Genomic DNA, 13,582 nt, shown 5'->3' with positions numbered 1-13,582 from the left:
ACGAACCCTTGTACAGCAATCAATGGATCCTAGAACAGCCCTCAAAGAGCCCTCTATCGCCTCTCAAATGACACCGACAGGACCCTCACCAGACTCTTGCGCGACTCTCAAAACAAACATTCCACAGTCTGTTACAAGATCATATACTGTAACCCTCACATGTCACTTGATAGACCCTCACAGAGATCCCTCATGGTGTCCTCAGATGCACACAGGCTCCCTACAGACCACTCACGGCATCAACAGACCCACACACAGGCCTCATCAAAGCCCTCGACATGCCTCTCGATGAGCCCTCACCAGACCTACACATAACAACAAGCAGACCACTCAGTCTTAAACTCACCCCCACTATCTAGACCCTGCAACAGACCCTCACCTTGCTCTCACCTGGACCACAAAAATCCCTAACATAGCTGTCAAAAGAACCTCACATTGCCCTTAAAATACCTTCACATAGCCTTCAACAGGCCCTCATGTCGTTCTCTATCCCCAACAAGCCCTTCAGAAGACTCTTACACAGCTCACAGAAGGCCCTCACACAGCCTAAACACCTTTTATTTGCTCATTTCAAGCCATGGCGTAAATCTAATAAGAACATCACGCAGCCCACCCATGGGCTTTCTAACAGCCAACACTTAAAAATGTCACGCAGCTCAAAATAGACCTTCAAATACCCTCAGGACCAACATACTTTCAAACTACCCTCATATAGTCTGGAAAACCACTCACATAGCCTTCAAAATTCAGCTGCATGGCTCCTCACAAGCCTTCACATAACCCATAACAGATCCTCAAATTGCTACTAGCCGAAGTAGTCCCCAATAAACCCTAGAGCAGAAGTAGCCCCCAACAGACCTGCACGTAGCCCCCAATAAACCATAGAGCAGATTTAGCCTTCAACAGACCTTCACATAGTGCCAATAAACCCTAGAGCAGAGGTAGCCCCCAAGAGACCTTCACACAGCCCCCAATAAACCCTCAAGCAGACGTAGACCTCAAAATACCTTCATATAGCCACCAATAAACCCTAGAGCAGAAGTATCCCTCAATATACCTTCACATAGCCCACAGTAAACCCTAGAGCGGAAGTACCCTCCAAAAGACTTTCATGTAGCTCCCAATAAACCCTAGAGCAGAAGTCGCCCCCAACAGACCTTGGCATATCCCCCAATAAACCCTAGAGCAGAAGAACCCCCCAGGAGACCGTCACATGCCCTCCAAAACCCCTAGAGCAGAAGTAATCCCCAACAGACCTTCATGCAGTACCCAATAAACCCCAGAGCAGATCCATCCCCCAACAGACCTTCACGTAGCCCCCCAATAAACCCTTATCCGGTTCACAACTGGTTTGCCCACAGCAACCAACAAAGCCTCAAATAACCCCATAAGACCTTCATGCAGCCCCAAACGTAGTCCCACACTGCCATGTCATTCTAAAAGTTATTCATTAGAAGCTAATAAAGTCATTTTTAAGTTTGGCCTTTCGAGAGAATGAGAGTTTGCCATCCATGATTGCAGGATGTTTGCAATTCCATCTGATGATTAGTGTTTGAGGGCCCTGCCAGAGGGCAGGGCCATGTAAAGCCCAGGATTTGTACATAAATTACTTCAACATCCCATGATTTCTGTCAGAAAAGGTGAAAAAAATGTAATGCAGGGTGCCTATCTGCTGAGCACTCCAAGAGTGTTTCACCATGTGTGCTCCCTGATTGGAGAAGGAGTCTAGGATCGTCTTAGGTTATGTGGTGTGTGATTGGCCTGTTTGCCTGCCAATTCCCGTTTTTTTAGATCTGCACTGCGTATGTGAAGAGTAGAGATCTGTAAACATGTGATGTGAGACCTTCATAAATGCCAACAGATGCAATTTAGACTGGAGACATATTATTTTTGAAGTCAGCAATGGCTTTATTTTACTTGTGTCACTCCTAAAATTGCCTCTGTTTCAACACGTTGATGGCATAAATGTGTTCCACCCAATTCTTTTTTCTTCAAAATGTTCCACTTTCTAGTTGTAAAATGTTGCCATTCATGAGTATGATCCTATGTGTGATCGGACGCACTTGGTTACCATCAGCCTTCAATGCACAGTTTAATGCAATGATCCCCTCCTATCTCTTATGTTAGAATGTCAACAACAAAATATCAGACATAAACATTGTGTGCTGGATATCATTTACAAAAATATTACCTAATTGGGTGTAAACCATTTTTTAAACTCTAAGGTGGCTAACTCTTTGTAAATAATACTTAGAACACAGTATTTTTGTCATATGACCTTGACCAAGGACCTATGCATGTGTTTTTGTCTCAGCTGCCATTTGCTTTTCTAAACACAAATGGACCTATTTACAAACTGTGTTGTGTAATACGTTTTCAGGGGGTGTGGAATTGTTTATAAATACTACTTGTCCAATGAACAAAATGTTGCTGAAATCTACTTGTCCTGTAAAAATATCCACATGCCCCAGCACTCCTTGAATCAATCAGAAGGGCTGAAACACAGACTACCAGTACCATGATGAGAGCACCAGAACTTGCGTTCAAGTACACATGTGCAGTGAATGGTCATGCATCATTTGACACTGTATGCAAATTGAATTAATTTACTCTGTGTACAGCTTGCGTTTAGTAGTATAATTGTTTACTGCGCGCACTTGTCAGCCAGTTAAGATGCAACAGATTGTCACATGTACTGAAACGGCATCTAAAGGCTTAATGCTGACTGGGAACTGTGGTAATACTCTGTGTGCCTACGAATGTGCCTTTTGTAAGGGTATTTTCCACCCCAAAGCCAGCTGATAGTGGTCCAGCTGCACAAATTCTCACATTAAATCAGGGGTGTGGAATTCCTATAGCCTGATGACGCCCAGTACATATTGTTAGGGTCAAGGACAACAAGTTTTTATAATTATTTTGTCCTTGGGACAAGTAGGTCCAACACCTGCAGCATAAACCCTCTGGCTGACAATTTACAGTACATTACAGAGCAAGGGAGAGCGCATTGTCTGCAGTAAGATAATATTTGTGTCCATGTGTTATGCTGTTTGAACTTGTATTTATGGTTCAATAATACAAAGCCTTACTATTAGGGTTAGCTCTCTAAGATAAGATTGTAAGTTCAGAGTCACTACTGACAGTGGTTCCAGTATAAAAATGTGTACACAAATTTGCAAAGTTTAACAATATGAGGCAACATATGGCCCCAGAATTCTCTCTGGTTAGATGCAAATATTTGCAAAATGTTGAAAGCAACATAGATGAATCTTAGCTATCAAAGTAAAATGTTCACTACAAAGTGCAAACATGAAAAAACGGGTTGCTAAACTATTGTGAAATTATAGCTACCATTTCTTTGAAGCATCATTTAGTAAAATGTAGTGATGCATGGTAGTATTCCCCAAAAGATATTCATAATGGAAAAATCTGTGTAACCAGTTTCAGCCCGATAACAGGAAACATGAAAATAAACAAGCAGTGGTAAAGCTGATAGGTCTGACATTGGTGGTCAGCCTTTTGGTTTTGTCAGTGAGTGTTGTGTTTTGACATGGTTTTTGTAAAACCTTATTGTTGTGGAAGCTGCCACGCCTCACCATCATAACAAACATTGTCAAAAAGTAAAAATAGTTTTGGATCTCAAAATGCAAAGATTGTCACAAAACCACTTTATGTGCCAATAGCCCCCCTGGGAAAAAACAGAATGCAGTCAGTGAAGTCAGCCAAAGGGACAAGTGGATTTTTTTTTACAGGACATGTAGATTTATGAGGCAGACCGCCCCAAGGACAAGTAGATATTCCAAAATATTCCACACCCCTGCATTAGATGGTCTGGCAAACATGTCTGTGGGTGAGAACACCAACAATTCTCAGTAGGACTTTTAACACGACAGAACAGGCACTTTACACAATTGCTTATGTTTATGGTGAAAGTATCTGCTCTTCTCACCAGGAGGATATTTTTTAAATGGACAAGTGCAATGCTTCTCAGAACAAATTCCCATTTGAATTGAGAAGCTTCTTCTAAGCATGGCTGCTCTAATTTTGGGGAGGTAATACAGGCATGTGTGATGGGGTTGGGTGGTGCACACGGGCATCAGTGCATGCTTTTCTCAAACAAGTAACATATATAAGCAGCATGTGCGTTAACAGTACAAGGTTTTATCCAGCAGTAACTGCAGCAAAGCATAATTACTTGAGAAAAAGAGATATGCACTATAGCTAGAGATGTGCAATTTTGCCACCCTCACCCAGTCCCCATAAGCCACCTTCACATAGAGAACAGATGCAGCAAGGGCAACAGCAGAGAGTAAGACCATCATGAGAATGGAGCCTCTGGAGGACAGAAAACCAAAGGTGGAGAGAGACAGAAGAGAAACAGGCTTTGGGTGGAGGAGGGCTAGAGAGTTGCAGTAATCCCTCTGAACACCCTGCCTGGGGCAGACAGAAAATGTTCCACTGGGCTCATTAACGGGAGAGCCCAAAAGAGTCTTCAAGCCTCTTTGCCAAATGAAACCTTTGGATGTTACAGGTACATCATTTATACGTCGGATATGGGCTGATTATACAATTACTTTTCTTTTCCACCATACCCTGCTGCAGCATGTCCCTTAAAAACCTGGATAATTTTGTAGGGAGGAACATAAAAATATGTCTTTTTCTGCACTTTTCCCCCTCAGTGATGGGAAGTGTCATTGTGAAGTCCTATCAAGCAGTGCTTAATTTGTAAATAAAAACGTGCTGGTGCTCAAAGCCCTCCTCTTAAGCATGCGGCTGCTGTAATTAAATGTGGGAACACGCAATACAGAAACAGCCTAATCCTGAAGCCATCTCGAGCCTCTTTAATCCATTTAAAGCTACCATCTGCCCCTTCAGCTCACTATTGCAGCTTTCTGCTTTCTCCCATTGTGACACTTTTTCGTTTTTCCCTTTCTCCATCTTTCCCATAAGTGTCTTTTGCTCACAGAAAATGCTTGAGGCAGAACAATAAATAAGTGCTCCGCACCAGAAACAAGCACAAATTAAGCGCTGCTATCAAGTAAACAAGGTCCCAGATTTTCAGTTTTTTATCATATATGTGCTCCCACATTTGTTTGTACCTCAGAAATTGAGGCACAGTGACCGGCAACAAACTTTGTAGCACTTCAGCCCAACATGTAGAACTGACTTGGCATGCGTTGATAAAAACCTGATTGCTCCTAATGAAACACACACTTAGAAAATTAAATAATATTAACAGATTAGGTCCCCAGCTTTCAGTAATGATTTATTGAGGGTCTCCTAGTTTCATTTTCAGCTCAGACAGCCAGGAGCAGACATGCGCGATTTGCGCAGACTCCTGGCTGCCTGAGCTGAACTTTGCTGGGCTGAGGAGGTCACAGCTCCTATGGGCGTGACCTCCTCGGCCCAGCAAAGGTGCCTCGAAGCCCTCCCCTGGGTGACGAGGAAAGCTTCACCCATTGACTTCGACCTGGGCACTTCAGGTTTAAGCTCTGAAGCACCCAGGGCGAGTGTCAATCACTGACACTTCGTCACAGAGTGGGGAGTGGTCAGAAGTCTCACTGATCCCATCCCACTCTGTGATGAGGTTGGGACTGCTGCCTTCCCTCATTGGGTGACCTAGGGTCAGACAATGAGGGAAGGCAGCAGTCCCAACCCTCCTGGGACCTCCCAGGCTGAAGGTAAGTGTGTATGTGTGTGATGCTTTAAAATGAAATGTTTGGTGCGTGCGTGCGTGTTTGAATGTTATGAGTTTTGTTAATGGATGTGCGTGCGTGAAAGAATGAGTGTGCATGTTCTTTTAAAATGAATGTTCGGTGCGTGCATGTTTGAATGGTATGAGTGTTGTTAATGGATGTGCGTGTGCGTGTGTGTGTGTGTGTGTGTGTGTGTGTGTTTGTTTCCTGCCTGCCCCCTCCCTCCTAAAGCTGCCGGCCGCCACTGATAAAACGGGGGTCACAGAACTCAAAAGCTTGGGAACTACTGGAACAGGGAACTGTATTCGAAGGTACAGAATATGAAAGACATCCCTACAGCCATACTGTAGCGTTGCGAATGCACACCAGCTGTATGCCCCGTGTGGTACTCTGATGTAGGTAAATAGTCCCCTCTTCTGCCTGATCCCTGCACATGAATCTGATATGCTGCAACTGAGGAGTGGTACCCAACCTCAGCCCTTTCTCCTTAAGTCTCCGATCACCCCCATATCAACCAAAAACTAACTCTGACGTTGCTTTGCCCTTTGCACCTGCAGAAGCAGGCTTTAATTGATAACATCTTCTGTGTTAGCTGTGTGAGTTACTGCACATGCTGGAGATGTGTGGGGCGCTGTGCTCTGGAGCATACAGGGATACCGCGCTTACGCCACAAGCTCTGGGAGTTCATTGGGCCGTGCTCTGCTAGGTGTGCGCCCTCGCAAGCCTTCGAGGTGACGCCTACAGGTTCCCACAGGCAGCCACAGCGAGGGTGCCATGGATAGGTCGTCAGTGCTCCTCCAAAGGAAAGACGCCCATTCTGCAGTGTCAAAATGGTTTCACACAGTCAGATAGTTCTAGCAGCATCTATATAGCACCCAGAAGCCTCAAGAATGTGCCATTCATTAACAGCAATATCTAAACAACATATTTTGTTAAAGCTGGCTTTCTTAGGACACCCTATTTATATTTATTTCAATGCAAAGCTGCATTGCACCCGAAGAAACCCTTCCAGACCTCGTCCAGCAGGCCGCAGTGAGAAGCAGGTCTCTGCAGACTCGTGCAGGCTGAGCGCAGGCAGGGCTGTGAGCCCCGCCTGCTCTGCACAGGAAATGTCTCTATCTCAAAACATGATTTTGACTTGTATAAAAATGTTGGGTTGCACAATCTGCAAAATTTTCTGACAACACGTTCTCAGATACGAGACAGGATATTTTGTGTCTGGCTATTAATTAACACTTAATGAGTCGGAGTTTATTCTGCCCCCCACCCTTACTGAGGTGCGCAGCAGTAGCGCTGTCTATGTAAACACACTGCTGCAAGCACCACAGAAATTACCCAGCACAATTGCTACGTGAGGTAATGCATGTGTAGTACCAATCTACCTACAACACATTACAGATTTAAACATTATTTGTCTTTGTTGTTACTGGGGCTAAAAACCGCCTCTAGTTCAACTTTCACTTCTCTCTGGTTCTTGGCCAGACCACAGACATTATTTCAGCTGAGCTCCAACTCTGCACAGCAGAAGGCGCATTAACTCGCTGACATATTTCAATAGCTGGTTCGCATTTTACCCTTCCTTTAGGCGCACTGTCTAATTGCGGGCCAAATTCTGCAGTTACATAAAAACTCCGCAGAATTCCGCGAAGTTCCGCTCACCCACTGGGTCAGACAATTGTGGTCCGAACCCTTTCACGTGACTGTGTGTGACAGAGTTGTTATGTACGCGCACCCTGTCAGGACGGGTGCAGAGTCCTAGACACTGCACAGCTTTTAAGGAGACCCACTCTTCCGAGAACCCCAATTTTGGACTCACCTCTATTCCGCAACAAGTCGCCTCTCGTTTTCCAATCAGTGTGCGTCCGCTCATTCGATCCCGCAAGCCGAATCTCACCCACCTCCCTTTGACGCCCACTCAGTAAACACAGAAAAGGGGCGAAAATATATGCCCCCCGGTTGTATTTTGCAGGTTGGGATTACGGGCGCTTCTGACGAACCAGCCAGCAGGTGCCAGCCTTGCATATTGAGAGTTGTTGCATTGCTGTGAAAGTTCTAGCAACTGCAAACTATATGAGCAGAATTCTACCAGGATACCAGAGGTGAGACCTCAGCGCGGCCAGTAAGTGAGGACACATACCTGACAGGAGTATTCACTGACTATCTCTAACCAGTGTATGGAGTGCCTCTCACTCACCCGCCCCGCCCCTAGCAGTCTTGTGACTGCTCAGGCTCCCATCTACCAAGCATCAATTTCATAGCAGCCCAGTCCATGCGCGAGGTGCTGCTCAAGTCCAGGTTTTTACCTTTGAATTCTGGAACTTGTAGTCCCATTTTTTTTTAATGCAATAAATAAGACTACAAGTCCCAAAAATTCTAAAGAAAAAAACTGGGACTGGGGCAACACATCACACATGGACCTGGGAAACACGGCAGGGCTGCAGTATACGTGGTAGAAAAACAAAAGTGCGTTAGAAAGGCGCATGAAAGCACTTGTGAACGTGTGCTAGACCTCCCGAGGCTTCATCATATATTTTATTTAAATGGTGCAGAACCAATGGGCCGGAGTAGCAGTTCTAAAAAAACATATCGCAACCGCGCAGCTATTCTTTATACCTGTGTTTGCTTCACTGGTGCAGCACAATCAGTGGCGTAACAACAGACCCCGCAGCAGGGGGCCCTCTCCCGCTCCGTGCACGCGCCGAAGCCCCCTGGCCAAGAGCTCCAGGCTGGCTCCGGAGTGTGGTGCCCCCCGTCCATGCACATTGCAAGGGGTGGCTCTCAAGTTTCATTGCGCCACTTATTACAGAGTCTGGGATGTGCACAGAACGGTACAGTGCACAGACCGTCTGCTGAAACCCTCAGAAGCTATTTTGGGGGGTTTGAGGTGTGTCAGTGTGGGCGTTGCCCCCCGAGTCTTGTGGGAGGCAAGAAAGAGATTGGGGAAGGCGCCCCGGGGAATTTAGAAGGAGCACAATGGGAGGTGGTGGCTCACTGCAGCAACTAGACGACCCCCCACCCCCTCTCTCCAGGGGACTATGGATGCACGTTGTGTGGCGTGGCCCGATCATGTGCAGCTTTTCCAGTACTCAGGGGCACAGTGGGTCTCACGCTGTGACCAGGTACACTGACGTGTAACTGCGTAAAGAGAAGCCTCGTATACAAAATACACATGAAAACACCTTGCCCTTGAGACAAACTAAAATGTCCGGGGCGTCGGGCGATAGAAATCGCTAATCCCTAATTAGTAGTACAAAATGCTGTTCACAAACCTACGTATGAAGTTTATGCTTCTGCTGTCTTTTTCTGCGCTGACATCTCCTTGCCTAGTGTGGGGTAAATATGAGAGGGACAAAGGGAAGTGGCTGAAAATTAGGTAATACTTATCACTAAAAGGGAAGGAAATAGGGAGGAGCTAGGGTAGGATCAAGAAGGGCTGGGGGGGGGGGGGTAAGGGGGTGCACACCCACATACAAAAGAACAAATCCACTCCTATTCACAAACCAAACTTCTAAAGTTACTGCAGCCATAAACAGCCATAAGGTACTCCATCACAGATCCAAAGTCCAGCACCACACGTGGCCAACCCCTGGTACTGCAACATCCTCCCATATAAATCAGCAGGGTAAATGACTAAAGACCCTGCATGAAATAATATCAAATTAAATACATTTAAATAGTTACAAATGCAATCACATATAAATTAGGGTTTGAAATATATTAAAATGGTCATATTTAACTAATTATAAAATGTTTTGATTCGTTTTCGCATTTAAAAACTAATGTAACATCAGATTATATTTAATATAATTAAATTTGTTTGAGTACATTATATACATAATGTTTAATAATTATTAATGCACCTGAAAAATGTTTTTTACTTGATGTTAGAATTGACCTGATAGTACTGTTTCACTTTTTTCTTTTTGCTCTACATTTAAAATAAATATATACAATTAATTTACATCAATATTTTACATCACAATATATTAACAAACGTTTTCCAAGTTGAATAAACGTTTCTACTTTTCCCTACAATTTACCAAAGGAAGACTCTGCTGTGCCGTCAGCGCGGGAATTTCTATATCGGAAAGTATACAAAACAGTATTCTAATCTTTATCAGAGGGAGCTCTGCACATGTTAAAGTACAGAGAAAAGTAATAAAAAAGAATACATATATTTTCAACTTGGCAAAAGTTTTAAAAAATATTTTAATGTTAAATAGTAATGTAAATTAAAGTGATATATTTATTTTACTGCATACATAAAAAATACTATAGCACTAATAACCACATTTGAAAAAACATCTTTAACATAAATATTTTCAATTACATTAGAAAATATTTGTATTTTTCCAAACAAAAAAATACATATTTCAATTATGCATTAATTATGCATTAACAGGTAGTTATTAAAAGTGATGTGCAGAACTAGTTAAATGTAATTTAATTGGATATTACTCAAATGTATTATCATATTGTTTTAAAATGCATACAATGTTTTTAAGATATTTTATAATTTAATTAAAAATATGTACTATCTTTATAGATATGTTTAAAATTGGGGCCAACTCGACAATCACTGACTGTTCATAACTGGTTTGACTATGAATTGTTTTGCGAATTGCCACAAAATTGATGTAAAGAAATATAGAATTACTATGCGACTTGTATTTTTAGCTCAACTATTTTTCATTGTTTTTTTTTACTTGTATATACCATTGCTATACAGTATCTTTGTCATGAATCCACAACAAAGCTGAATTGAATTGAATACAGCCAAATGAGGGGCTATGTATATGCTATACCGTCCCAAAAACATTGTTTTAGGCCCAGAGGACAAACTAAGATGGCAAGGAGACATGGCACATCATCATCTTAAAGGGTTCTGACAATGGCAAGTGTTTGGCACTGGATGTGGACCAAGTGAAATGGGAGAGGATCAGGAGGGCGAGCTAGGACAGGCCGTGACTGCCTAGGGGAATGTCTCTGTTTCTGGCCTCCTCCGGCTCCTGCACAGTCCACCCCAGCTACAGACACTGCATGAGGTTCTTTGTCTTTGGAAGAGATCGTAAGGCATGAAGAGGGCTGAGAGTCAGGCATCTCTATTCCGACACACACAGGGCACCCACGGTGGTTGTGAAGATTGAAACAAACCGCCTGCTTTAGAAGAAGGTGTTATGGAGAAGTGTGGCAAAAAATAGAGTCTTATATCCATGCCTCCAGGAGTGGAATTGTATCCTGTGGTAAATCCTGTATCCATGCCTCCAGGAGTGGAATTGTATCCTGTGTTAGATCCTGTATCTATGCTTCCAATGGTGGAGCTGTATTCCATCCCGTTGTCATGCCTGCTGCCAAAGGTAGAGCTGTAATCTGTTGCGGCTCCCACATCCATGACTCCAGCGGCAGAATTTTATCCTGTGATGGATTCTGTATCCATACCTCCAGCAGTAACTATCCCTTGTGGTAGATCCTGTATCAATGCCTCCAGCAGCGTAACTATCCCTTGTGGTAGATCCTGTATCAATGCCTCCAGCAGCGTAACTATCCCTTGTGGTAGATCCTGTATCAATGCCTCTATCGGTGTAACTATCCCCTGTGGTAGATCCTGTGTCCATGCACCATGTGGAGTAATTATCCCCTTTGGTAGATTCTGTATCCGAGTCTCTAGTGGTGTAAAGGGGATTGGCGTAGAGCCGTGGTTTGCAACATTTTGACTTCTGTAGACCCCCCTTTATCAGTACTGGAACCCCCACTGAATCATTATTGGAATCAGGGGACCCCCCCCCCCCAACTGAGTCATTACTGAAAGCTGGTGACCTAATCTGTTAATGTTACCGAATTTTCTAAGCAGTCGCTGACCCCCTGAGGAGGCTTTGCGGACCCCCAGCGGTGCCTGGACCACAGGGTGGGAACCACTGGTGCACAGTGTAGTGATGTTGCATCAGTTGCTTTGTGTGCATTGGCGTAGACTGGCGAAGACTACAGTGGCACAGAGTAGGTTGGCAGAAAGTGCAGTGTTGCAGCGTAAAATGTTGTAGAGTGCAATGGTGTAGAGTAGAATAACAAAGTATAGCATTGTAGAGTACAGTGGCGTACAGTGCAGTGTAGATTGGCCTATAGTGCAGTGGCGTAGAGTGTATAGGTTTCGAGAAAGTGGTGCAGAGTAAAGTGACAGAGTGCTGTGGGTGGAGTGGGGCAGGGTAGATTGCAGTGGCATTGAGTGGAACGGCGCAGAGTGGAATAGAGTGGCAAAGAATAGATTGTTTCAGACTAGAGTAAAGTGGGCAGAGTGCAGTGGCATAGTATATTGCAGTGTCCTAGAGTGAATTGGTATAGAGTGCAGTGGGGCAGAGTAGAGTGCAGTGACACAGTTAGAGTCGAGTTGTATAGTGTGTGGAAATTTCACCACCTAGTATATTTATTTGTTTTGATCAGATTGAAGTATTTGTGTCTAATACACTTTAGAATTAATGAAAATGTCATTCAATTTGTGCTTTCCATATTCTGAAATATCTGCACAGTTCATTCACAGTCATTTAAATGTTGCTTTGGCTAGAAAGAAATAACATTGTACAGCACACCCTGAATAGGCATCTAGGAAAATAAACATCCTACAGCCTTAATGTCTCACACTGGTACCCAGCAGGATTGTCACATAAATCCTCTCACTTTGAAATCAAAGATAGAAAAGTAAACATTAAGCTCCCTGGAAAACAAAGCCTGACATGTGACATCAGTCTCTGAATACACAGCAAATGTGACAAGATGAGAACAAGATTTAAGGCCTGTTTACAGAAATTCAATGCAAGTGGAAGAATACAGTAAATAGAGTGTGGGCAAGGGGAGGGACAAACTCAAGCTGGACAGCTGCCCTAAAACATATAAAGCCAGCAAACAGAAAGCAAGCAAACGTGAGCTACAAACCACAAAGCCAATGGTAAGTGATGGGCAGAATGCATTCCCAAGGAAGCTTTCTGAATTACCTCAAGATGTTAATAACAAACCAGACAGCTGCGCTATTTGGTAGACCTTGTTCTAAGGAAACCACATAGGAATAAATTGCATAAAAGAGGAAATTTTGAAAGTACGAAACAGGAAAGAAGGAAGTGGGTAAGAATACACTGTAGAAAAATTGATAATGGGGAAACAATAGAAAGAAGGGGGGAGAGGAAACAGAAAGATTGAAATCAAAGAGTAAAAAAAATGCAAAATAAGGAAATTCTGAAGGAAGGAACCAGGAAAAATAGAATGGAGAAGGGGAAATGGGGGAATCAGGTTATAGACTTTGGAGGATACAGAAAAGGAAGGCTCATAATGCCAGGGGGTTCAGACTGTAGTAAGATAGAAGCTCTGAGGCAGCCCTCAATAAAAAGGTAATAAAATGAAATAAAGAAGAGTAGTGCGGCAATAAATAAACAAGTAAGAAATTAAGGAAGCAGAAAAAAAGCAGTTGCGACGGGAGCAGTGGAATGAGGGAAGGGAAAAGAAAGAAAATACGGGAGGAAAAGAGAGGAAAGAAAGCCTGAGTACAAAGAAGAGGACAAAGAGAAGAGTGGAAGGAGAGACTGTAAGACAAAGAAGGGAGGAAACCAAGAGTATAGGAGGAGAAGAAAATGTGAAAGAGAAGGAAGTGAGGACGAGTGGAGCGAAGAAGAGTCTCACAGTAGCTGGGAAGAAGGAGGAGGAGTAAGGAGAAAAATGGAAGAGACAAACTCTGGATATGAGGGAAGGAGAAAAAAGATAGGACAAGAGACAGATGAGGGCCTCTGGCTAGAGAGGAAGGAGAAAAGAGCAGCGTTAGGAGGGCCTTTTTACACAGCTGCCAAGTTTCCCAAGTCCATGTGTGATGCACTGCTCGGATCAAGGTTTTTTCCTTTGGATCTGGGACT

General features: G+C 43.6%; 1 protein-coding gene across 1 annotated transcript in view; it reads right to left on the bottom strand.

Annotated features, from left to right (window-relative positions):
• Nucleotides 1–13,582, bottom strand: part of TFR2 (transferrin receptor 2) — a 126,184-nt gene that overhangs the window by 86,004 nt on the left and 26,598 nt on the right. The window lies entirely within an intron of this gene.

Source organism: Pleurodeles waltl, chromosome 12 (genome assembly GCF_031143425.1).
Source record: "Pleurodeles waltl isolate 20211129_DDA chromosome 12, aPleWal1.hap1.20221129, whole genome shotgun sequence".
NCBI lineage: Eukaryota > Metazoa > Chordata > Amphibia > Caudata > Salamandridae > Pleurodeles > Pleurodeles waltl.
This window is presented reverse-complemented; position numbering and strand designations above follow the sequence as displayed.